We start from the raw sequence: 22,876 nt of genomic DNA, 5'->3' as shown, positions 1-22,876 counted from the left end.
ACAGACACAAGTAAAAATTAAACAAGATATACACGACTAGCGTCATGCAAAAGCAAAGAGATGATGCGAAAAAGAGAAGCAATAAACCAGGGTCTCACATACAAAAGGCTCTCATATTATTAACAAACATTTTTCGGGCTATTCACTACACACTTAGGCAATTCATTCCACTCTGTATTCGATTTGACAAAAAATGAGTGTTTAAGTGTATTAGAATATGAACGAAATTCTTGTAGCATTTTTTCATGGTTATAACGCGTACTTTCTTGCGAAACAGGAGTAATATAATCATGAGTGTTTATTTTAGTCGGGTTATTAAATATTAGGTAAAGAAATTTCAATATAGGTTCAGTGCGCCTTGTCTGGAGAGATTCTAGGCCAATAGAATTGATCATAGCTGTTACACAATCTGTTCGTTTGTATCTGTTGCAAATGAAACGAGCTGCGAACTTTTGCACTTGTTCTAATATGGAAGTATTCTTGGCTGTAAATGGGTCCCATAAAGAACAGGCATATGGCAGACGAGGTGACAGCAAAGCCTTATACGCTGCCAGTTTCACGTATTTTGGGGCCTTCGGCAGTTTACGCTTCAAACACCATACAGTCTTCAGAGCTTTCCCGCAAGTAATATCGATGTGGGCATCCCAGTTTAGGCGATTAGTTATCTGAACTCCAAGGTATTTTACAAGCGACGATTCCGGAAGCGGTACGCTAGCTATACAATATGCATGAGTCAGAACAGTTTTCTTTTTACATATTCTGAGTACCAGACATTTATTAACGTTAAAAAAAATACCCCATTGCTTGCACCAGTTTGAGATCTTCTGCAGGTTACTTTTAAGCATAATTTGGTCAGCTTTGGAGTTAACTAAGGAGTATAACATGCTGTTATCAGCAACAAGTTTGACTTTAACTTCGAAATCAATCACATTATTTATGTCATTTACAAAGAATTAGAATGATAATAAGATAGGCCCCAAACTGATCCTTGTGGAACGCCATATGAAACCGGAAGTGCATCAGAGTACTCATCGCCAACATGAACAGATTAGAATCTGTCTTCTAAGTAGGCTCGAATCAGGTCAATAATGTTAGCATTGATTCCGGTAGTGTAAAGCTGTCCTAGCAGTTTAGTGTGCGGTACCTTAATCAAATGCTTTGGCGAAGTCAAGAAAAACAGCTAATACGATCTAAACTAGAGTATGCAACACCTGTATGGGACCCTGCCCATGGCAACTTAATTAATGATCTTGAGATGGTTCAAAATATCTCTGTACGTTTGATCCTTGCTAACTACAACCGCACAGCGAGTATAACTGCTATGAAATCTAATCTCTGCCTCCCTACACTAACATCGCGTAGAAAATTGTTTCGTCTCGCCCTGTTCCACAAGCTGTTTCATCATCCTGCTTTACGTGATCACCTCATCCCCCAGCCAATTTATGTATCCCGTCGTATTGATCATAATCTCAAAGTTGGAATTGTGTCATGCAACACGAAATGCTTCTCGCAGTCATTCCTGCCGCGCACCTCACGTGACTGGAACCACCTTCCCGCAGATGTTGCTGGCATTGTAAATTATGAGCAGTTCCGCGTAGCAATAGCTAACATTGTATATTCAGATGCTTTTTAAATATTCTTGTAACCATCTCTATTTTCTCACTGTTTTTGTATATTTACCACTCCCCCTCTGTAATGCCACTGGCCCTGAGGGCTAATGTAAATAAATAAAATAAATAAATTTGTTGTTTGCAAGCCTGACACAAAGAAACCTCAACTCCCTTGAAAAAAAAAAATGGAACCCGAGGCCACCAAATGAGTTCCATGTCAATGAAAAGAAATTTGATGTCACGCAGATTGTTAGCACTTTTCACACGTGCCACCAGGGGCCCATTTTCCTTTTATTTGAAATATCTTACAGGCCCGTTGGGCATTGTGTAAGGGGGGCGTCGCATTTTGAACTTTCCAGAAGTGGCCTATAGATATGAAATAACCAATAAGACTAAAAGGGAATTATAAAATTACATACGCATTAAATGTTCAAACATAACAAAATATTCTGAAATGCGCATAGCTCATCTTATCAGCGAGTAATTAAACAAGTCGTGATAGAGTAGAATACATGATATCCTGAGCAAGACACAACAAACAGATTTGAAAAAAGCTGAAAAGCTTAAAAGAAAAACTTAAGTACAAGAACTGCATGAACATGATACTTTACTTTAACGGTTGCAACAAAGCAAGAACCGTATTTAAACATGCGACTGAAGGTATGTTGAGTCATGACTTCCCTAAAATGTGCGGTGAGTTGGTGATGGAACTTATCTGGATGAGACACAGAAGCAATGTTATCTGGGAAATCATTGCATAATGTTATCACTCGAGAAAATGCCAATGAAGTAAAAGCTAATGTGTCGACGTATATTCCTCTGAAGATGAAGTTATAGTGCAATTTTTTAGTCGTGCGAGGTGAGGCAACATCGAGGTGGACATATTTGTGAAATAGTGTTACGAGATGCGAATAAAACTGCGCGAATTCAACGGGACAAGGAGAGACACAAAGACGCGCACCCAAAGCGCAGAACTTCCAACTGATTTTATTTTTCGAAAGCAGGGCGCTAATAAAAGCAAACAGCATGACGAACAAGGTACATGCGCAGCAAAAAAAGAACAACGAGCGCAGGGCGACGACAGTATAAAGAGAGCCACATGTGATTAGGACCCCCGAAAAGCCCGGATATGACCATGTAAGAAATCAATCTCTTCTTGATAGAAAAATCAAAGGCGAGCTAACACAGTTGTCACCCTTTTTTGAGATGAAGAACGCCTCGATAACTTCTCTTTCGGTTTTGATTTCGCTTTTGAACGGAATTTTGTTTTTTCTAGATAAGGATGTCAGTGCCGCACCTCCTTCAGTGCAGCGAAAGATTGATGCCCGTGCCGGTGCGTAGGGATTGCCTGTGCTCCAGACCACGCTCATTGAAACATCGGCCAGTTTGGCCTACGTAGGTCTATCCGCACGAAAGAGGAATTTCGTAGATTACTTCTGAAATGCACTTAGTGAACTTGCCCTGGTGGTTCTTTCTGCAAGTGTTCGGCTCTTTTTTTTTGTTCTGGTCAGTAAAGGACACACTTTTTTCAGTTTGCATGGCAGCGAAAAAACAACGCGGATCCCGTACCTGTCCGCAACCTTATTAATGTTGTGTGAAACACAATGGAAATATGACATGACAAATGGTGGCTTGGTTTTCGGGCGGTGCTCCTTCCTATCGAAAGATTCTAGCCTTTGAAGCAGGCTTTCGCGAGTGCTGAGAATTTGAAATGGGGGGTAGCCAGCTGAAAGAAGGCGTTCGATTTGACATTGAAAACTAGATGACGTGTGAGAACAGGGCTTCTGTAATGCAAATAGACCGCTAGACATAATGATGCCACGTTTCGCGAGCTTAGAGTGAGCACTCTTAAAAGGCAGTACTTTTTTTTTTGACCGTGGGCTATATGACCAGCAGACATGGTCGTCCGTGAAGTGCAAATTTGGGCATAAAATCTGGATGCGGTTATTCCTTGTCAATTCATGTGTAAAAAGCAGACCATGCCCCTAAGAGGAGAAGGCGTTAAGAATGGTAGTGACAGCACCGTGAAGGTCATAATTAAAATGATTGTAAAAGATCACCAGAAAGTCGTAGACATAACGAAACACGTGTAAAATAGGCTGCTTCAAAAGCTCTTTTTCTAAGCGTCTGTCTAAAAATGCCATGAAAAGGTCATACAGCACAGGAGCGACAACGAAACCAATGCAAATTTCGGACTTTTGAACATAAAAGCGATCGTCAAAAAAGGTGGCTGTGGAACCAAGGTAAAAGTGTAAAAGATAAAAAAAATACTTTGTAGAAATGCCAGCAGTATTGTGGAAAGCTATTTTGCCATGCTCTTCAATGCTAAGCCTGACAGCAGTAAACAGCCCTTTGTGCGGAATTTAATAGAAAAGATCTTCTACATCCGCAAAAAAAGGCTATAGAAGCCAAAGGCATTCCCTGTTCAAGAGCCAGCCCCAGGTCCTTAGAGCTGCGGATGAGGAACTGGTCAAGCCCAGAAAACCTGGTCGAGGCGGCGTTTTATTACGAGCTCACAGAGTGATCCCAGCTGTCCCTTTCGAAAACAATCACCGGTAGCGGGCATTCCGGCACATGAGTTTTGCCAGTGAAGAAGGTTTCCAGGGTATCTCGGTCGGCTTTTGAAACGCAGTTAGCTAGTGGGTGCTGGTTCATCTTCTTCAGCACCATGACAGCTTCTGTGCGTTGGGTCTTAGCGCGGAAATCAACAGGACTGAAATTCTTTAGAACTGCGTCTCGGGCCTTTTTCTCAAACATGCTTTGCGGCATAACAACAAAGCCCCCCTCCTTGTCAGCTTCCACTATAGATAGTCGGTGCTCCCTAAGGTACGAAACGGTTTTCTTTACCGGGGCTGTTCTAAAAGACTGCCTTCTAAGGAAAGTAAGTCGCGCTCGCTGTTCCGTTTTTGCAGCGCATGTACCTTGTTCGTCAAGCTGTTTGCCTTTATAAGCACCCTGTTTTCAAAAAATAAAATCAGTTGGAAGTTTGACACTTTGTGTGTGTTTCTTTGTGTGTCTCTTTGTCCCGTTGACTTCACGGAGTTTTTATTCGCATAAACTATGAACCGACTAGCCCTACTTCATGTCCTACTTCAATGTGTTAAGAGAGCAATGTCACGGCGTGTAGATAATCTGAATTCAAGAGATCGATTTCTATCTGAGTGATCCTGGAATGGTAGTTTTTGTTTCTTGAAATGAACCGTGCAGCCGTGTTGTGGACGAACTCTAACCTGCAAACCATGTTGTTATGATAGGGAGACCAAATGGGGGAAGCGAACTCAAGTAGTGAACGAACAAAAATATAATAGGCTAGTTTACGAATGCTAGCAGGAATAAATTTGAGATTACTGCGTAGGTACCCGAAAGATTTTGAGGCGATGGCGCACATGGATATAACATGGAACGACCATGAAAGATGTGAACAAAGGTAAACCCAGAAGTACTTGCTGTTGGGCTAGTTGGTTCATCATAAAGTTGTTCTGTCTCTGTGTCTTGCTGTGTTCGTTCTCTTGCGCCATTCTAGTTTACAAAGGTTAAACCCAACTTATCTGTAATCGGATACTTGAAGCAGTAAGTCATCTTGAAAACGGTATGTGTATAGTTAGAAATATCACGCTTGCGGCTGAAAGAGAGGGCTTTGCACTTTGATACGCAAAGGGTGATTAACCGTGGAATGAAAATGTAGGAGCTACTAACATGGACTGGTGGACTGACGGACGGACGGACGGACGGGCGGACGGATGGACGGGTGGATGTATGTATGTATGTGTGTATGTATGTATGTATGTATGTATGTATGTATGTATGTATGTATGTATGTATGTAGGTATGTATGTATGTATGTATGTATGTATGTATGTATGTATGTATGTATTATGGTGTCACTCTGCGTCCAGCCGGCCGGGAAGGCGAGCTTCTGTGCAAGCTACACGCAGGCGTTATTCAAGTACGCAACACGTTTCCCCAACCCGTGGCGCAGAGTCGCAGCCACGGCAGGTCCGCACGAAATAAGCAACGGCAGGGCACGCTAGGAAATAGTTTATTATCCCAACGCGAGGTAAAGCACACTGCGGAAGAATGTTCTATCTGTAAAATAGATGTTGAGCAGCTCACCAGGTCGTTGACGTCGTCTGCGTTGGTGTTCGTGGGCCGGCGGGCAGCGGAGGGGGTCCGTGGGGCCGTTAGGTAAGGTCGGCAGCGAGAGTCCCTTCCCGCCGCGCGTTCCCCCCCTTTTATCCCTTCGGGCGTTGCCTCCCTGGCAGCAAATCGTTGCCGTCAAGCTTAGGCGTGCTACCCTCTCCGCAGAAGGCAGCGGGCTGCCGTGACGTCACGTCAGTGCTGGGGCGGAAATGAGCAGAGTCGCGGGGGTGCCTTCTCTCCACATTCCTGGTGGCCAGCGCGCCCGTGTAAGTCACGATCGCCGCTGGCGCGGGGGGGGGGGGGGACGAGGAGGGGATACCAGTGTATCCCACATCCTCCCCTCCTTAGGAAGCCTCCCGAACACAGAAACAGGGGCAACATTACTTGATCTTCTCCGCCATCCGGAAGTTCTTCGGCTTCAGCCGGTGCATCGGTTGACGGCCGCGCCATGCCCCCACCGATCAGCTGCTTCGCTCCGAAGGCTTGGCCTCCCGCACGATGACGCTCGGCCTCTTGCTCCCCGTCTCGGTCTTCCGAGTGCGCGCGGCTGCGCCGTTCCGGTGAATTCGGTCCACCGCCTCCATCGGCTGCGATGGCTTGGAGGCCAGGTCCATGGCTGCGCCCCTGAGGTACTGGGTCATGTGGCTTCAGGGGCCAGGGCTGCGGCGTTTTATGGTTGAGGTTGCGGTTGGGCTGCCCTGGCATACCTGGTCAGCAGGCGAGGGCCCAGGGTTGCGGTGGTAATGGGGCCCGCAGGCGGTGGCGCACAGTCGGCGGGTGGGCAGCTCCGATGCGATGTGGCAGGTAGCCTTGGTGGCCAGGGTGGCGACTGCAGGTCGCGGGCGGGGTGTAGCGTCGGGCCTAGGTCGCGGCGCGTTGCCGAAGCTGGATGGTGGCTGGTAGTTGGTAGTGGAACGGTGTCGTTCTGATGTACCCTGCTTCTTTTCCATCTGCGCTGGAAAAGGTCAACACAGATGTAGCCAGCTCCCGCAGCGCGTGCTGCGTGGCTGTTCGACCCTCACGAGAGTCATGAGGGTTAACGCAAGTCAGTCTTGCGTGCCATTGATCGGCATGAGCGGCCCGTACGTTCATGCTTCTAACGAGACTGCCTGCCGGCTCGCGCCCTTGCTCTAGGCTGCGCAGGCAGATTCTGTTTCTGCTTAGGGCGCAAGTTATAGCGGGACGCGGGGTTCGCCGGCTGATCGCAGCGCTCGTTATCCGACTGCGGCGCGGGTCGGGCTGTGTCCTCTACCCACTCATCTCGCTGCACGTATCGTTTCAGGTCGCATACGTGCACCGGTCCGCCTGTCGGTTTCGACCGCAAGTCCTCGAGCCTGTAAACGAGCGAGGAAAGTTTCTCTCGCACGCGGAACGGCCCGATCCATTTCTGCGCCAACGAGGCCGCAAACTGTTTGCTAGCGTCGCTGAGAACGTGCTGGCGTCGAAGCACCAGATCGCCCACTTCGTAGTGAACATCCCGGTGCGAGCGGTCGTACTGTGCTTTCTGCTGCGCCCTAGCGGTGCTCAGGTTGCGGCGAGCCTTGCGTAGGCCTCCGTCATCTTAGCGCGCAGCTGCGTCGCGTACTCAGCTCGTGCTGACGAAGCGACTGGCGTCTTCCTGCTGTCCGATAGAATCCGGTCCATCGGATTTAGCAGCTCTCTACCCAGATTGAGAGAAGACGGCGCATACCCAGTCGAGCGGTTAACGGTCGAACGCAAAGCAAACGCGATCTCTGGCGGATAGGAGTCCCAATCTTTGTGCCTCTCACAGTACGCGACAAGCAAGTGCTTAACGTTGCGATTGACTCGTTCTGTGGGGTTCGACTGAGCATGATAGGTGGTCGTTTTCTTGTGCTTAATGCCGAGTGCAGCGCACGAATCAACGAACACCTTCGCAGTGAAGTAGGACGCGTTGTCCGTTATCAGCTGCTCTGGGAAACCGAACCTGGTGAATAGGTCCATCAACTTCTCCATGATCACTCGTGCCGTCAGCTTTCTAAGGAAGAAAAGTTCAACCCACTTGCTGAAGTGATCCGTGACCACCAGCAGGAACTTGTTCCTACTCGGTGTCATAAGATACGGTCCCATGATGTCACACGCCGCGATTTGCCAGGGAGTCTGGCTGTTAATCGGGTGCATGAGGCCGGGTGGTCGTCCGCCTCGGGGCTTCACACTTTGGCACACATGGCACGAGCGGGCGTAGCGTGTTACGTCCCTTTTCATGCCAAGCCAGGTAGCAAAGCGACACAACTTAGTGTAAGTCTTGGGGCCGCTTGCATGCCCAGCGATGCACGAGTCGTGAAAGTAGCGTAACAGTGCTGCTCTCAATACTCGCGGTATCACCACCTTGAACTCCTCGTTTCTGTCGTTCTCGGAGGGGATATACCTCAGCAGGACGCCGTCGGAATCCAGCAGATACGAATCCAACGCGCTCACAGCACTACCAGCTGTTTCCGAGCGCTCCGCACCGACAGCAAAACCAGCTGTCTCCGTGTGCGCGACGGCCCTGCCGCCCGGCTCCCGGAGCCCGTCGAACACCTTTCGACAAAACGGATCCTTCTCCTGAGCTTCGAGCAGCTCCTTTCTGCTGAACACGATCCCCACGGGACTCGCGTAGTCCACGTGGTTCACACTCTCGCCCTGGATCAACGGTTGGTCCGCGTTCCTTACATGGGCTACGGCTCGGGCCTGTCCGTCACTTTCTCCGGCTGTCGGGCGGTCGGTCGCGTGACCTTCCTCGCACTGGACAGGCGCTCGCGAGAGTGCGTCAGCCACAGCGTTGTTTTATACCCCTGTCACACGGCCAGTTTCAATCACCCTCGAGTCGAGGGTCTTCGAGATTTTCAATCGCCATCGAATTCGCCGCTGCTACACGGCAAATCTCAATGGCCATTGAAATGGTTCTCGTGTCTTACGCCACGGATGTGTGGCGCCAGAATCGCTACTTTGGATTTTGCAAAAATAACAAAAATATTTGATAAATGTATACTAAATGCTGAAATACACGCATACGCGAAAGTCGTTCAAAACCCTTTTAATTGTACGTACGCGACGGACATATGCAGACACTGCTGTAGCCACTCTAATATAAGACGAGCCAAAACCCAGCCAATCCAACTGCGTCGGAGCGCTGCTTCGTCAGGCTTAAGACCTGGGAAATCGCCATGATATCTGAAAAACAAGAGCTATTTGTCTCTTGAAACCTTATGCGAGGGTAAGAATGGGCAAATCGAAGGCGAATACAACAGCTTAGAACACGATATTGCTTTGAGGGATTAGCGACGAAGCTGTTATCGCTGTGAAGCGGGCGGGCAGGGTGCCGCCATGTTGTCAACGTTAAGTACGCAAGCAACCCAAAATTAATGCGCTTAGTGCGCTTAAAACAAGTCTAATATAATTTTAAAATAATTTTACAGACTGCTTGCATTAAATTTTATGCGAATAATGTTTGTTCATGTTTTTGCACCGTGAATGTGTCGTGTACGAAAGTGCGCTTGGCGCCGCTCGAAGCAACGCTAGCAACCTTGGGCAGCGCTCGAAGGCCCTCGAAATCTCGATGGAGTTCTGCGCTACTCCGTTGACTCGATAGGCTATTGACTCGATCGCCATTGAAACTGCCCGTGTGGCAGCGCTCGATCGCCTTTGAGTCGATAGACTATCGGTTCGAGGGCCCTCGAAATGCCCGTGTGACAGGGGTATTACACTTTGCGGTAACGCACGGTGAAGTCGTAACGCTGCAACAACAGGGACCAACGCGCTAGGCGGCCGCTCGGCTCGCTGAGTCGCCTCAGCCAGGTGAGCGTCATGTGATCCGTCTCGATCACAAATGCCACCCCATCGACGTAGTAGTCGAACTTACGCAGAGCAAAAACTATCGCGAGACATTCCTTCTCTGTCACCGAGTAGTTTCTCTCTGCCGGCGTCAACGAACGGCTCGCGAAAGCTACCGGACGGAGAACGCCTTCATGCTCCTGAAGCAGCACTGCTCCTAAGCCCAGGTCGCTTGCGTCGGTTTGAATCACAAACTCCCTGTTTAGGTCGGGTAGCTGCAACTCAGCCGTGTCAGCGAGCACTTTGGTGAGGTTGCGCAGTGCATCCTCTTGCTCGTGACCCCAACTCCAGCGCTCGCCTTTCTTCAAAAGCTTTCTCAAAGGCGCCTGCAGCGCTGCGCAATCTGGGATGAACTGGCGATAAAAGTTCGCCATTCCCAGGAAGCGCCTGAGACCGGCTATATCTGTGGGCGGCGGAAACTTAAGCAAAGCCTCAAGCTTATCATCGCAAGGCAGAATGCGGCCTCTGTCGATCGTGAACCCCAACAGTGTTATTCGGGTCGCGGCGATCGGTTCCTTCTTCGGGTTCAAAGTGATTCCCGCGGACCTCAGCCTCTCTAGTACGTCCCTCAAGTGGCGCAGATGTTCATCGAACGTTTTCGAGTACACCACGATGTCGTCTAGGTACGCGAGCGCGTGTTGCCACTTCGCGTCTCCCAGAACACGGTCCATTAGGCGCTGATAAGTAGCGGGTGCTCCTACCAAACCAAAAGACATTCTCTTGAACTGGAAAAGGCCTCTGTGACAAGAGAAAGCAGTTTTCTACTTGTCCCGCTCATTCATTTTAACCTGAAAGTATCCGCGGCTAGCATCGAGCGTTGTGAAGTACTTCGCCCCACCTAGGTTGGACACTAGGGAAGAAATGGTTGGTAGAGGGTAGGCGTCTTTCCTCGTAACCTCATTCAGCTTGCGGTAGTCCACGCAAAGTCGATATGTATCGTCTTTCTTTGGAACCAAGACTACCGGGAAGCCCCAAGGGCTGTTAGACCTCTCAACAACGCCAGTATCGATAAGTTCGTCACACTGGGGGTTTACATGAGCCCGACAAAAGTCGGGTTAAGTCGGCTGTCGGGTAGGAAACCGGTTGTCGGGCTCATGTATACGCTAGGGGGTCGAGATAAGTGGTCGTCGAGTCGAGCTGGGCCAGCCCGGCTGCAGGGGGTGGGTTGACTCGTCCCGGCGTTGGCGAGAACCGGTTGAAAGGACCATGTATACGCTGCCGCATCGGCTTAGCGCCTCCTCTCCTGCCTCCTCTCTGGTATGGCGGCGCTGCGCAAGCCTGGGCGCTCCTCCTCTTCTTCTAGCATCTGCGCGTGGTTTGCTTGCTCGACGCTAGGGGTAGCGGCGATCTCTGCCCGACAGAAAGTGGGTTCATATAAACGCTGTCGCGTCGGGTGGTCAGCCCGACATCTGGCGCGGCCCTACTCGACCCGCCGCTGTCGGGCTCATGTAAACAAGGCTTAAGGCGCTGTCCAGTGCTTTTCTCTTGGCCAAGCTAATTGGTCTAGGATTGCACTTCCAAGGCAGTGCATCACCCGTGTCTATTCGGTGCCTGACTAGGGTAGTGAGGCCCGGGCGGTCAGTGAATGTCGCGTTGTACTCGTAGAGGAGCGATGACAAACGTGCCTTCTCCCTCTCCGTCACGCTGTTCACTTCCGACAACAAGGGGTGCGCTGACATTCCCTGCGCGGCAGAGCAGCTTTCTACCGCTGCAACCTTCTCTCTGCCCTCTCTCTCAGCGGCGACGGTCAGCTCGCCTCCTGGATCTCGGGCTGGCGGGGTGGATTTGTCACGGTCTCCCCCCGCTCGCGCCGCGTTCGGAGTCTGAATGGTCTGCCACGCCGCGGGCGCTTTCGCGAAAGGCTTCAAGGCGCCTGACGTGCGCTCCCTGTAGCCTCCGCTGCTGATGTCTATCACAATACCTGTCTTGGCTAGGAACTCTCGTCCAAGAATTACAGGAACAGATAAAGAGGGAAGATGAACGAGGCGTTGTCGCCGCACGCGTCTTTCCCAGCGAACCACTATCCTAGCTTCACCGCTTGATTGCGCTGTGCCGCTCGCGAGGCGAAAAGTGGTATCGCACTCTCTCAGCCGGATTTTGTTCTCGCGGAGATGGTTTAAAACCTCGTCATCGAACAAAGAAGCGCTTGCTCCTGTATCTAGTAACGCGGTGAATTTCTTTCGAGCTATCGTTAGCTCAATGAACAGCGCTGACAGGTCAACAGAATTTCCTACGCGACATGCCAAAGGCGTTAGCAAACCAGGGTGTTCTGTGTACGCCGCGCGGGATCGAAGGTCGATCACCGGCGGCTTTGGCCGTTTCCCCACCGTGTTTGGTCACGGGCGGGAGGGCGGCCACACTCGCGGGCGAAGTGCCCTGGCTGGTCGCACCGGTAGCAACGGTTACCCGGGCCCCGACGGGCTAGGCGCTGGTCGCCCCGTTCCGGTCGGTCGTCTCGAACTCGCGGCGCGGATGGTGGGGGCCGCTTGTCGGCCTCGCGATCTCGCCTCGGTTCGTTCCGCTCTGCGGCAGCGTGTGCTGTTCGCAACACGTAGCTGAACGGGTCCAAAGCGCGGTCGGACAACTCCCAACCCCTTGGGACACGCTCGTCAGCAAATCGTGCTGACGCTTCAGCTCTGGAGGAGCTGCGGGCTGAGCTGCCATTCCACGCGCAGCGCGGCTCAAGTGACAGCGATGCGGGTGGGGGCGGCCGATACGCTCGCGCAGAGAGGATTTCTCCCTGAATGCGCTTCGCCTCAGCTGCCAGCTCATCCAAATCTCTGAACCTGACTCCTCTCAGGTAAGCCGTGAAAGTCGGGTGCGCTTGTTTCGTGACACGCTCAACTTTCCCCGTGTTCCTGGCGGGAGGGTCAGCGAGGCGATAAAGTTCGTCCATCGCTCGGACGTACTCCAACAGAGACTCGTCGGGATGCTGGGTTCGGAGCTCCAGCTCTCTCCTCAAACGCCACTCATAGTTTGCGGGAAGGAATTCGCCGCGGAAGCTTGCGCAAAACTCCTCCATTGCCCTCGCTCGGTTGCCGGCTAGTCGGTACCAGCGGGCCGCTTGCTCCGTCAAAGAAACAGGCACAACACGGGCGAGCATTTCGGCGTCTGCGATTCCTGTCACTTGCTGATAATGCAGGAGACGGTCGAGGTACTCATTTGCTCCCGTAGTGTCGTGGTACCCCGTGTAGGTAGGCAAGTCTATCCTAAAACGTGGTGACTGGGCCGGGGCTTGCAAATTGTTCTGCAAAATACCCGCTATACTCTGCATAACCTCCATTGCGTTCTGCAAGAGCACCTCGGATGACTGCGGACTAACGCCCCCGGAGTTGGGCGCAGCCGCTGATGGCGTCGAATGATGAGGCCTAGGTGCATCATTGTTCGCCCCGCGGAGTGGCGAGGCGCCCAATGTGGAGCCCCCCATGCCAGGCCTAAGTCCTACCAACGCGTCAGGGGATGTTTCTAGGCTATTCCGCGTGGAACGCCCAATATTCACAAATTCAAACCCTTCCAACGGCGCGTCAAGTAGGGAGCCCTGGTTATGTTCCGCTGGCTCTGACAGCATAAACAAAGACTGCAAGTCACTCCTGTCGGCTGCCATCCTTTGTTAGGGCGACGTTAGTCGTTCGCTCCAACAAAGGTCACTGCTCGATTGCCTAGTTCGCCCCACGTTCGGGCGCCAAGATATGGGGTCACTCTGCGTCCAGCCGGCCGGGAAGGCGAGCTTCCGTGCAAGCTATACGCAGGCGTTATTCAAGTACGCAACACGTTTCCCCAACCCGTGGCGCAGAGTCGCAGCCACGGCAGGTCCGGACGAAATAGGCAACGGCAGGGCACGCTAGGAAATAGTTTATTATCCTAATGCGAGGTAAAGCACACTGCGGAAGAATGTTCTATCCGCAAAATAGATGTTGAGCAGCTCACCAGGTCGTTGACGTCGTCTGCGTTGGTGTTCGGGGGCCGGCGGGCAGCGGAGGGGGGCCGTGGGGCCGTTAGGTAAGGTCCGGCAGCGAGAGTCCCTTCCCGCCGCGCGTTCCCCCTTTTTATCCCTTCGGGCATTGCCTCCTGGCAGCAAATCGTTGCCGTCAAGCTTAGGCGTGCTGCCCTCTCCGCAGAAGGCAGCGCGCTGCCGTGACGTCACGTCAGTGCTGGGGCGGAAATGAGCAGAGTCGCGGGGGTGCCTTCTCTCCACATTCCTGGTGGCCAGCGCGCCCGTGTAAGTCACGATCGCCGCTGGCGCGCGGGGGGGGGGGGGGGGGGGGACGAGGAGGGGATACCAGTGTATCCCACAGTATGGATGGATGGATGGATGGATGGATGGATGGATGGATGGATGGATGGATGGATGGATGGATGGATGGATGGATGGATGGATGGATGGATGGATGGACGGACGGACGGACGGACGGAGGACGGACGGACAAGGCTGAACCCTTTAAATCGGGTGGTGGCTGAAGTCACCTAGCGATCACTCTATATAAAACACTTACCTTGATTTTAGCCACCGATCAGATAGCCTTTGCTTCGTTACTTGTACCTGCTTAAAAACTATTTTTCTTGCATTGTCATTCAACAGATATGCTTTGAATAAATCAGACCCGCTGTTTTTCACTGTAGGGTGAAGTTTTTACATAAAAGTATCGCGTGTAAAGCCATTTCCTCCTCTCCACACGCAACGCATAACGTGTCTATCTCGTGGTACTTGACTCGATACGTCTCAGTCCGCAAAACTCCCGTCCTGGCCTCGAACAACAAAAATCTTCCCCTATAATTGTCGTAGATATTTTCTTTAGCGATTTCCTGCTTAAGATTATGTATGTTCCCAGTGCCAATTTAGTCAACATGCCTGTTTTCCACAGGTCTCATTCTGTGTTCTTTTAACCTTTTTCTTAACCGATAATTGCTTATTTGCCCGAACTGGTGTCCAGGTAATTACTTCTCAATTTTCTAGTTATCTTTCTTCATTTTGTGTCCATGTTCCTCATGCGCAGGTTACTGAAAACTTTCCTAGCCTACTGCTTTTCGTCCATTTTTCTCAATCGCTCCTCAAATTCTAACTTGCTACTAGCTTTGCTCTCGAACGATGCCAATCTCATATTACCCTGTGCCCGCTAATTGGGTGCATAGCCATTTGCTCCTAAAGCAAGCCTCAATACGCCTAGTTGTTTTATTTCTAACCTTCCTTGAACATCTTGTCTCATGCACTGGACCACATTGCCGAAAGTGAGACTAGAAACGTTCACCCTTTTCCAAATCCGGTTAGGCTTGTGGTTCAAATTCAAGCCATGAGCAGTTCAAGACATGAGGGAAACCGTAGTGAATGCTTCTAGAAACTTCGACCACCTGGTTTTCTTTACCGTACACTGACATCGCACAGTACACAGGCCTCTAGAATTTCGCCTCCATCAACATTCGACCGTCGCGGTCGAGATCGAATGTTTAGAGTCAGCAGCCCAGCGCCATAACGACTGCGCCACCGCGGCGGCTTACTGTATAATCCCTATTATCATTTCGCACTTATTCTTATGCCACGACGCCCTATTTTTTTATCATAGCTGCACTCCTACTAGCTTTACTGAATGCGTATCTTTCATTCACTGTCAGACACCCAGCACCGTTATTTATCCACGCGCTTGGATACTTGTACTTATCCACTTCTTCCAGTTTGAACTTTGTATTTTATGCTCGCCGCCCACGTCAAAAAATATCATGGTGGTGGCAATGGTTTCTTTATTATAATAATAGTAAAAAGAAAGGAAAAGATTTTTGCTAGCTCCGGCATCTGCCATCGATACTGAAGCGCCTGACCTGGGGCAGCGAAAATAAAGGATAGCGGGCAGAATGAAGAAATGAAATTTTTGCTTTAAAACTTGAAACTTAATCTATCTGCCTCTGTACCGAAGATGTTTATCAACAGCTGTCGATCAACAACGTCTATGAACTGTTCGTCAAATCCTCTTGCTTTGTTTAGCCGTGTACTTAGCTTTGCCGCTTTCGAACCTTTTTGTGGTTAATCCCCAACTCCCCTCTGTAAGGCCTTGGCGCCGGAGGGTATTGAAAATAAATAAATAAATAAATTATCTTCTGCAAATCTTCCTTGTTGCCAACCATTAGCACTATATCCGCGCACATCAGTCCCTGTAGTGACTGTTTAATCCATTCGCCTTGCTTGGAAAATTAAACGTTGATTCCTAATCCGCTCCTCTTCAGTTTGGTCTATAGTACGCACACCAAGAACAATAACGAAGAAAGAGGACATCCTTGACTAAGCCCCCGCTGTATCTCTGTAGGCTCTGATACAATTTTTTCCCTATTTTGTAAGCACTCTGTTACCTTTTTGTATATCGTGTAAAAGATTAATCACTCCCTTAGCAGCACAGGTGATCGGCCCAATATTGCAACAGATATGGTTCCATCCTGGTTCTTTGTAGGGCTGGCCTTTGCCAATACGGTTCGAACGTTCTGCCAGTTACCTGTGCTGCTTTGGTCCATCTTCCACGTCCAATGTGTCCAGTATGTCCCACAAATCCTCTTGAATAACGCTGTTGTAGGTTCCCCTGATATCTTGAAATGCTAGCCATAGGCGTCTGGGCACCTTTCAGCAATCTCTATACACTGCATCAATGAGAAAAGATTGTCCTCCAACCTCTGTTGTTTCCGGAACAAATTGTGTAGCTCCCCTAGCACCCCGTGGTTCTCCACACAAGCCTGCAGTCGGTCCTTTATAGTCCGCATCACCACCCTGTAAACCACAGATGTCATTGTTACGGGATGGTAGTTGTTTATGTCAGCTATGTCCTCCTTTCCTTAATATATCATGGTCATTCTGGTATATCGCTATTGTATTGTTCACTACCTCTATTAATGTTTGCTTTTAGTTTGGTCCTAGCTTCTTTATTAACGTAATCGGAATACCATCTTGTCCTGTCGACATGCTACTAGGCACCTTCTTCTCTGCCCTTTCCACTCTCTTTGCCCAAACGAAACAAATGCGGTATCCGGTCTATCCTCCTTGAATAAATTATGCGCGACAATTCTTTCTTTTTCAGTTTTTCTCCATCCTTGCTTCTATATGTTCAAATGCTTCATCCCGTTCTAGCCGAATACCCTGATCTGTAACAATAAACCTTTGCTCTAGCATAGTCTTATTACTCATGGAGTTTAGATGTTTCCAAAATTTTTTGGCTGCCTTTCTACCCTCTTGATTTGCTTTTAGCATCCAATGGGCACCCTTTCTTCAAATTTTCTCGTTGCTCAAATGCGATGCTTCCCTTCTACACTTTATGAAGGTATCCCATTTTGTGTCTACTTCAGCTTCTGGTTCCACCCTCTTCTGCAATATCTGTGTTTCCTTGATGATTCCTGACGTTTCTCTATGGCCTTCGTGACCTCCTCATTCCACTAACTATTGGGCTTGTGTCTTCTTTTTCTTTTTGGCTTTTGACTCGCAGTTTAGCTGGCTCTAACTCAAGTAATCGGGTTAATTTGGTGTAAGTTCATTCTGTTTCATTATCCTCAAAAATTACTTTCTCACTTTGTTCGGCTTCTGCTTTCCATTGCTTTTCTGAGAAAAAGTTCCCTTCTGATCGTTCATCTCGCTCCAGTCCTACATTGGTTTCTTTGCTGAAACTCAACTTGATACGTATGGGGTCACTATCTAGATTTCTGGAGCCATGTTCATCGATGCTGATTACCCCTAAACTAATATACATCGTACGTAAGATAAGTGCATAATCTCTCATTCAGTGCGTATTACCTGCTTCCCACGTTGTTATGACCCTTTACACTTCTCAGTACTGTTGCACACGACTAAATTATGCCTGTCACGCATATCCAGCAGCACGCTTCCTTTCAAATATGTGTACCCATCCAGGCCTTGTATTTGTGCATTCATGTCACCTAATACATATAATTATCTCGCCCTGTCCTCCTAGCTCTCCAATGTCACTTACGATACATTCTATCGTTTTTCTCTTTTCCTTTTTGGCATTAGCTCCTGTCCACATATGTACAAAGCGAAGCAGCGTTTGCTCCCCTGTCGCTTTTCCTTTAAGCATAAATGTCCCTTTCAATCCTGATTAACCGTTTGTTACTTCATACTTTAAAAAATAAATGCTCCAATTCCACCTCTTTTTCTGCTGTTTTTTGGTGTATTGCAATATTCCCATGCGTAGTCTGGATTACAGGGTGATTGCTCCATGTCCCTAAGATGTGTTTCCATCAACCCATATACCATTAATTCGAAAGGGTATTAGTCTGTGCTAGTAGGTACATTTCGCAGGACAAGGTGCAGTGCAAAGATACGGGACTAAAGGAGCGGACAGACACAGGCGCAGTAAGTTACAACTGATGATTTTATTGCTGTGATAGAGCAATAAATTTGAGAAGCTAAGCACAATCAACGTATGGCATTGCATCGCTGACTGAGTACGTCAACAAAACAGAGAGAAAGGAGCGCCAGTGTCTGTCCGCTCCTTTAGTCCCGTCTTTTTGCGCTGTACATTTTCCTACCATTAATGCCTTCTGCCTTAACTGTTCTATTTCTCTCCATTTCAGGCTATTCCTGCTACCTTGCATGTAAATGTACCCGATATCTTACTTAATTTGGCACTGGCGCTTGTGTCTATTTCTTCTCATATGGTTCCATCGTTTCTAGGATCTTGATTCATCCTTTGATCCGTCCTTGTCTACACTGGAGCCTTCAGGTCTCCGGGACCCCCTAAAAAAGATGTTGCTTGGCGACCTATCCTACACCTTTCCTTCTTGCCAGTGGCATTAGTGTACTGAATGCCATCCGGTGAAAAAAGGTGAGATCTGGTCTCATACACGCTTCTTTTAACTTCCATTACCCTGTATCCAAGTCGTTGGCTTATTAACATAATTACAGGGTTAGCCTCAACAACCCTCCTTTCAATCCCGCTAGACTGCCTCTGGACCTCTAGGATTGTGTATCTGATCACACGCGCTTTCTCAGAGGCCGCTCTAAGGCTACGCATCCCTAATTCTGTTTCTCGAGGTTCTGGCTGCTCCCATTCAGCACACCGTTGAGACCAGCGTGGATAACGACAAGGTGTTCGTTTCCCATGTTGTGCCCTACCACCTCTTTGGCTTTGGCCATTGCATTTAGCCTGCACTTTCCTGACTGGGCCTCTACCTGCACCCGCCTGTCCGCCTTCACTCTCGTCAAAACGCTTTCCTCAACTCTCGACACGTTCGAGTCACTCACTACCAGAACACTTCTGCGCTCTAACCGTTCGCTACCTGCCTACGACTGTTGCCCTCCGGATCGCGCTAGCTGGCTCTCCTTCCGCCGTACGCTACTGTCGTGCGTCACCGTGCCTGTTGTTACCTTTCCGTCGTCCCCATTCAAAGCCGGCTGCGCTGCCGTGCTGTAGGGTCGACGCGCCTTCTTTTTACTGCTGCCCTCTGCTTGAGGGACAACGATCTTTAGGTGTACCACGCTGTCCTCGTCCACCACCTGATGCTGCCTCGAACTGGGGTGACCTGACTGGCGCGACTTGAGCGCTTCCACCTGCTCTTCCGGCAGGACCCACTTACATCCCTGGCTTAAATATTTACTTTGGTATACGCGTGTACAGCCCCACAAACCCTTGCGCGGCTTGTGGAGAAACTGAAACATTGGAGCATTTCCTAGTCTCTTCCCGGAGGTTTGCACATCAGAAGAGGACGCACCTCGAAATTCCCTTTACAAAGTTTGAGCTCAGTTTGTCGGTCCCGCTTCTCCTCTCCTTCAGTGCGAGCGCCAGAGGTTTTTCATTGCATTAAGTTTGCGAATACCTCCAGAATTACATAACATCTACCGGTTGATTCCCTTGCTAATTGTATTCAAAATTTCTGGATTTAAAAGATATTTTAGGAATTTTTATGTATTTTCCTCTCTGATCTTCTGTCTCGTTATTTTGGTTTTTTTTCTTTCCTCTTTAGTTATTCTAATATATCAACCAAGGCACAAGCATTACCTTGGAACCAGTTTACCCTCTTCTTGTTGCTCTCCTCACTGAACCTTGGCCTATCCCCCGTCGTGGGTACGTGGCATGGCACTGAGGCAACAACAACGGAGCGCTCGCACTAGGCCAGCGGCCGTTAAATCATATCTCCGCCATCGTTCATCGCGCCTCATTCTTCGGCTGCTGCCATGTAATATTTGGCATGAGGGTCTGGGTCATGATCGCCATCCTGGTCCCGGAGATTCGGCGACCTCCGCCTGCCGTGGTCATCGGCCGCGTTCACCTGGTTCGCACCGTCCGCTGTGCCGCAGCCCGCCGAATCTGAACCGACATCACCGCTCACCCCAGCCCGAAATCTCTGCCCCGACCGCAAGACACGACAAATGGTGACACTGCCGCGACCGAACCCATGACCCCGCCGACCCGAGACGCCGTCCACACGTGAGAGCCCCGCCCCCCCTCCCCATGCCGTTCAGTGCGTCCAAGGGCCTCTGCCGTCGGCTCCTGGTAATCTGCGGCCCGGATGCTTCACGGATCATGAATCATTCGCCCATCTCCTTCATCGTGGCTTCCAGCACCTCATCACTTTTTCCTTACTACTAAACCATCCCTGTAGCTCATCAGCATTTCCAGTGTCACTTCGTCAACTATGGGGGCAATCACTCATGGCCCCATTTAGTTTTATGAAGACGACGAAGTTCGCAGTGGCGCGGTACGGAGCGCTAGCGCTAGGCCAGCGGTCATTAATAGTCTCTGTCCTCGTTCATGGCGCCTCATTTTTCAGCTGGCCGCCACGTAACGATATAATCAGCAACCTGTTATGCAAGCGCATGTATCGCTGGCGTCCTAAGGCAGTTTTGTTCTAGGGTGTCGGCAGCAAGCTATCATAAGTATTTCTATTTTCTTAGGTTCTTGCGCTGTCTTTCATTGCCGGAAACATCAGTGAGCTCTCCGTTTTCTATGATGGTGCTAGATGGTGCTGCTGAAAATCGAAAAGGAATAGAAAACGCAGATTCGTCGTTTTGCACCGTTCCTTGCCGGAAAACATTTTTCTGTGGCTTCTTAATTGAAAAATAAAGCCGCAATATTTATGCTATTGCATATTTATTTATCACATAAAAATGCATCACAGGGAAAGCATTGTTGAAATACTGCAGCAGAGAATAATTTGAATCACTAGTTAAAGAAAAAAGAAAAAAGCTCAAAGGCGACTTGTCTGGATGTCTCAATGCAGGCGTCTCGATGAGCAGGAATTCGTCAGCAATTCCATAAGCGAATAGCACGGCACAGGAACAGATCTATCTATGACAGCAGCAGCAAAGAAACATCCTTCTAAGCCGCAGTATCCTTCAAAAGAAACATGATTGAAAAATAATTTCTACAATGTTTTCTACACATTACACATATTTCCAAGCAATCACAAATCCTTTAGATTAAAATTGTAGCAAAATTTAGGTCGTGAGCTATAAGGCTATTGTGCTCACACTATGTTTATTTAATTATTCAAGCATTGCCCCAGCTCCCTAATGCATTATTGCAGGGTGGACGTACAATTAAGTCAAGCATTACAAGTGCCTTAATCCGATAATGGGACTACTCGAACAACGCACGGAACATTACAAGAAACAGCCATGAGCACAACAAAAACAATTACGCACTCGCGTACATTGAATTATGCAGCCTTAGGATAAAATAAAATTATGAATAAATGCATGAAACGCTTCCACAAATGTATTAATTTATTTTATTTGTTATTTCTTTCCTTCTGCCCTTTTTTCTTTTTTCTTTCTTTCTTTATTGTTCCCTTGCAGACAGTCCAAGACCGGCCGAGGCTAAAGGCGACAGGACACCTGACAAGAGCCCCGGCCCCTTTGCACAACATACAAATACACAAATAGCATAACAAACAAAGTTCGGTAAAGCAGTTATCTAAAATCAGGTAGTGGGAATCAATACAAAAGGAGACTAGTTACTGTCAGAATAATACCTCATTACAAACATTTTTCCTTTCTACAGAATAGAATGATAAGTACAAAATAAAACAGGAGTGAATGTTACATTGAAAATATTACATCATCAAATAAATGCAAGCATCGCCAGCAAATTTTATTTGGCACTTTCTGCACTATCGGGCGCGAGCATGATTTCCATATACAGTAGATCAGGTCAATGTATTACAAGGGCAATGCACGGAAGAACATAGATACACTTTTTTGAAAAATATTACATTAAATAAAATTTCTTACTGCTGTTTACAAGAAACTTTTTACAGGATTTCTTGAAGCTTTGTGCACCTTTATTGAAATCTATACTCGTATCTTTTCTGTTCAATGCATTCGTGATTTGAAAAGGTAATGCTTGCTTGCCGTAGTTAGCTATCGCTTTTGGAGTTTTTAGTCTTGTCTTTGGAAAGCTGTATGAGCTTGAACTATGTACAGGAGAAATATGTAGGCTATATCTATGAATCCACTGCAATAATTCAATAAAGTACACCAGGTCAGCCTTTTATATATAATAATTCACATATAATGGTTGCGTTCTAAGCGACTGCTTATTTCCTTTGTAGTCTTCCAGCTTTTGTAATACATTAAGACTGTAGTAGTTCGAGCCTGCTGTCGTTCCCCAAATAAGGATACCATAGCTTATTTATTAGTAATCTAGTGAATAGTATAGTGCCTGTTATAAGCTCTTGGGTATTAGTTGATGTACCTGATAAATGCAGCGTATTGTGCGAGACAGACTTGATTTCAATTGATTAGCATGTGTTCTATGAGAGTTCATAGCTGAACCAAACACCCAAAAATATTTGTTCGGCAACCTGTTCCAGCAGGCGTCATGTTCAAGTTTATTGAGTAAGGCACACAGTAATAATGAATACAATAAAAACAGTACAGAAGGCTGTTCCATAGTACACGACAGTCGGTGGGACCTCCTGGTGCAAAGCAAGTGTGGTAAAATCGCAAACAATAGAAGGCAGTGTATTAATTAATTAGCATAATTATACAACATACAAAAAATCGACGGAAACAATATGTGCAAAAACAGAACAAAAAATATATAGAGTAACCACTTTGAAACATAATGCAAAGAAAATGAACTCAAGGATTACAACTGTTTAGACATGTGAACTACAGAGCAAATGGTTTAAATACTCTTTAATGCAATGATAAAATGAGTGAACAGTAAACGACGCTTTAATTTCAGATAGTAAAGTATTCCAAAAGGATATGCCGGCAAATAATGTAGTAAATTTCCCATAACTAGTCCTAACTTTAGGCGAAAGATGATTATTACGCTGTTTAAACCTGGTATCATTAGTATTTA

The 22,876-nt window shown here is 48.2% G+C and overlaps 1 protein-coding gene across 3 annotated transcripts in view; it reads left to right on the top strand.

Annotated features, from left to right (window-relative positions):
* Positions 1 to 22,876, top strand: part of LOC144122114 (monocarboxylate transporter 12-like) — a 145,933-nt gene that overhangs the window by 55,338 nt on the left and 67,719 nt on the right. The window lies entirely within an intron of this gene.

This window comes from Amblyomma americanum, chromosome 2, assembly GCF_052857255.1.
Source record: "Amblyomma americanum isolate KBUSLIRL-KWMA chromosome 2, ASM5285725v1, whole genome shotgun sequence".
Taxonomy (NCBI): domain Eukaryota; kingdom Metazoa; phylum Arthropoda; class Arachnida; order Ixodida; family Ixodidae; genus Amblyomma; species Amblyomma americanum.
Note: the sequence above shows the minus strand (reverse complement) of the source record. Positions and strands in the feature narration are given on the sequence as shown.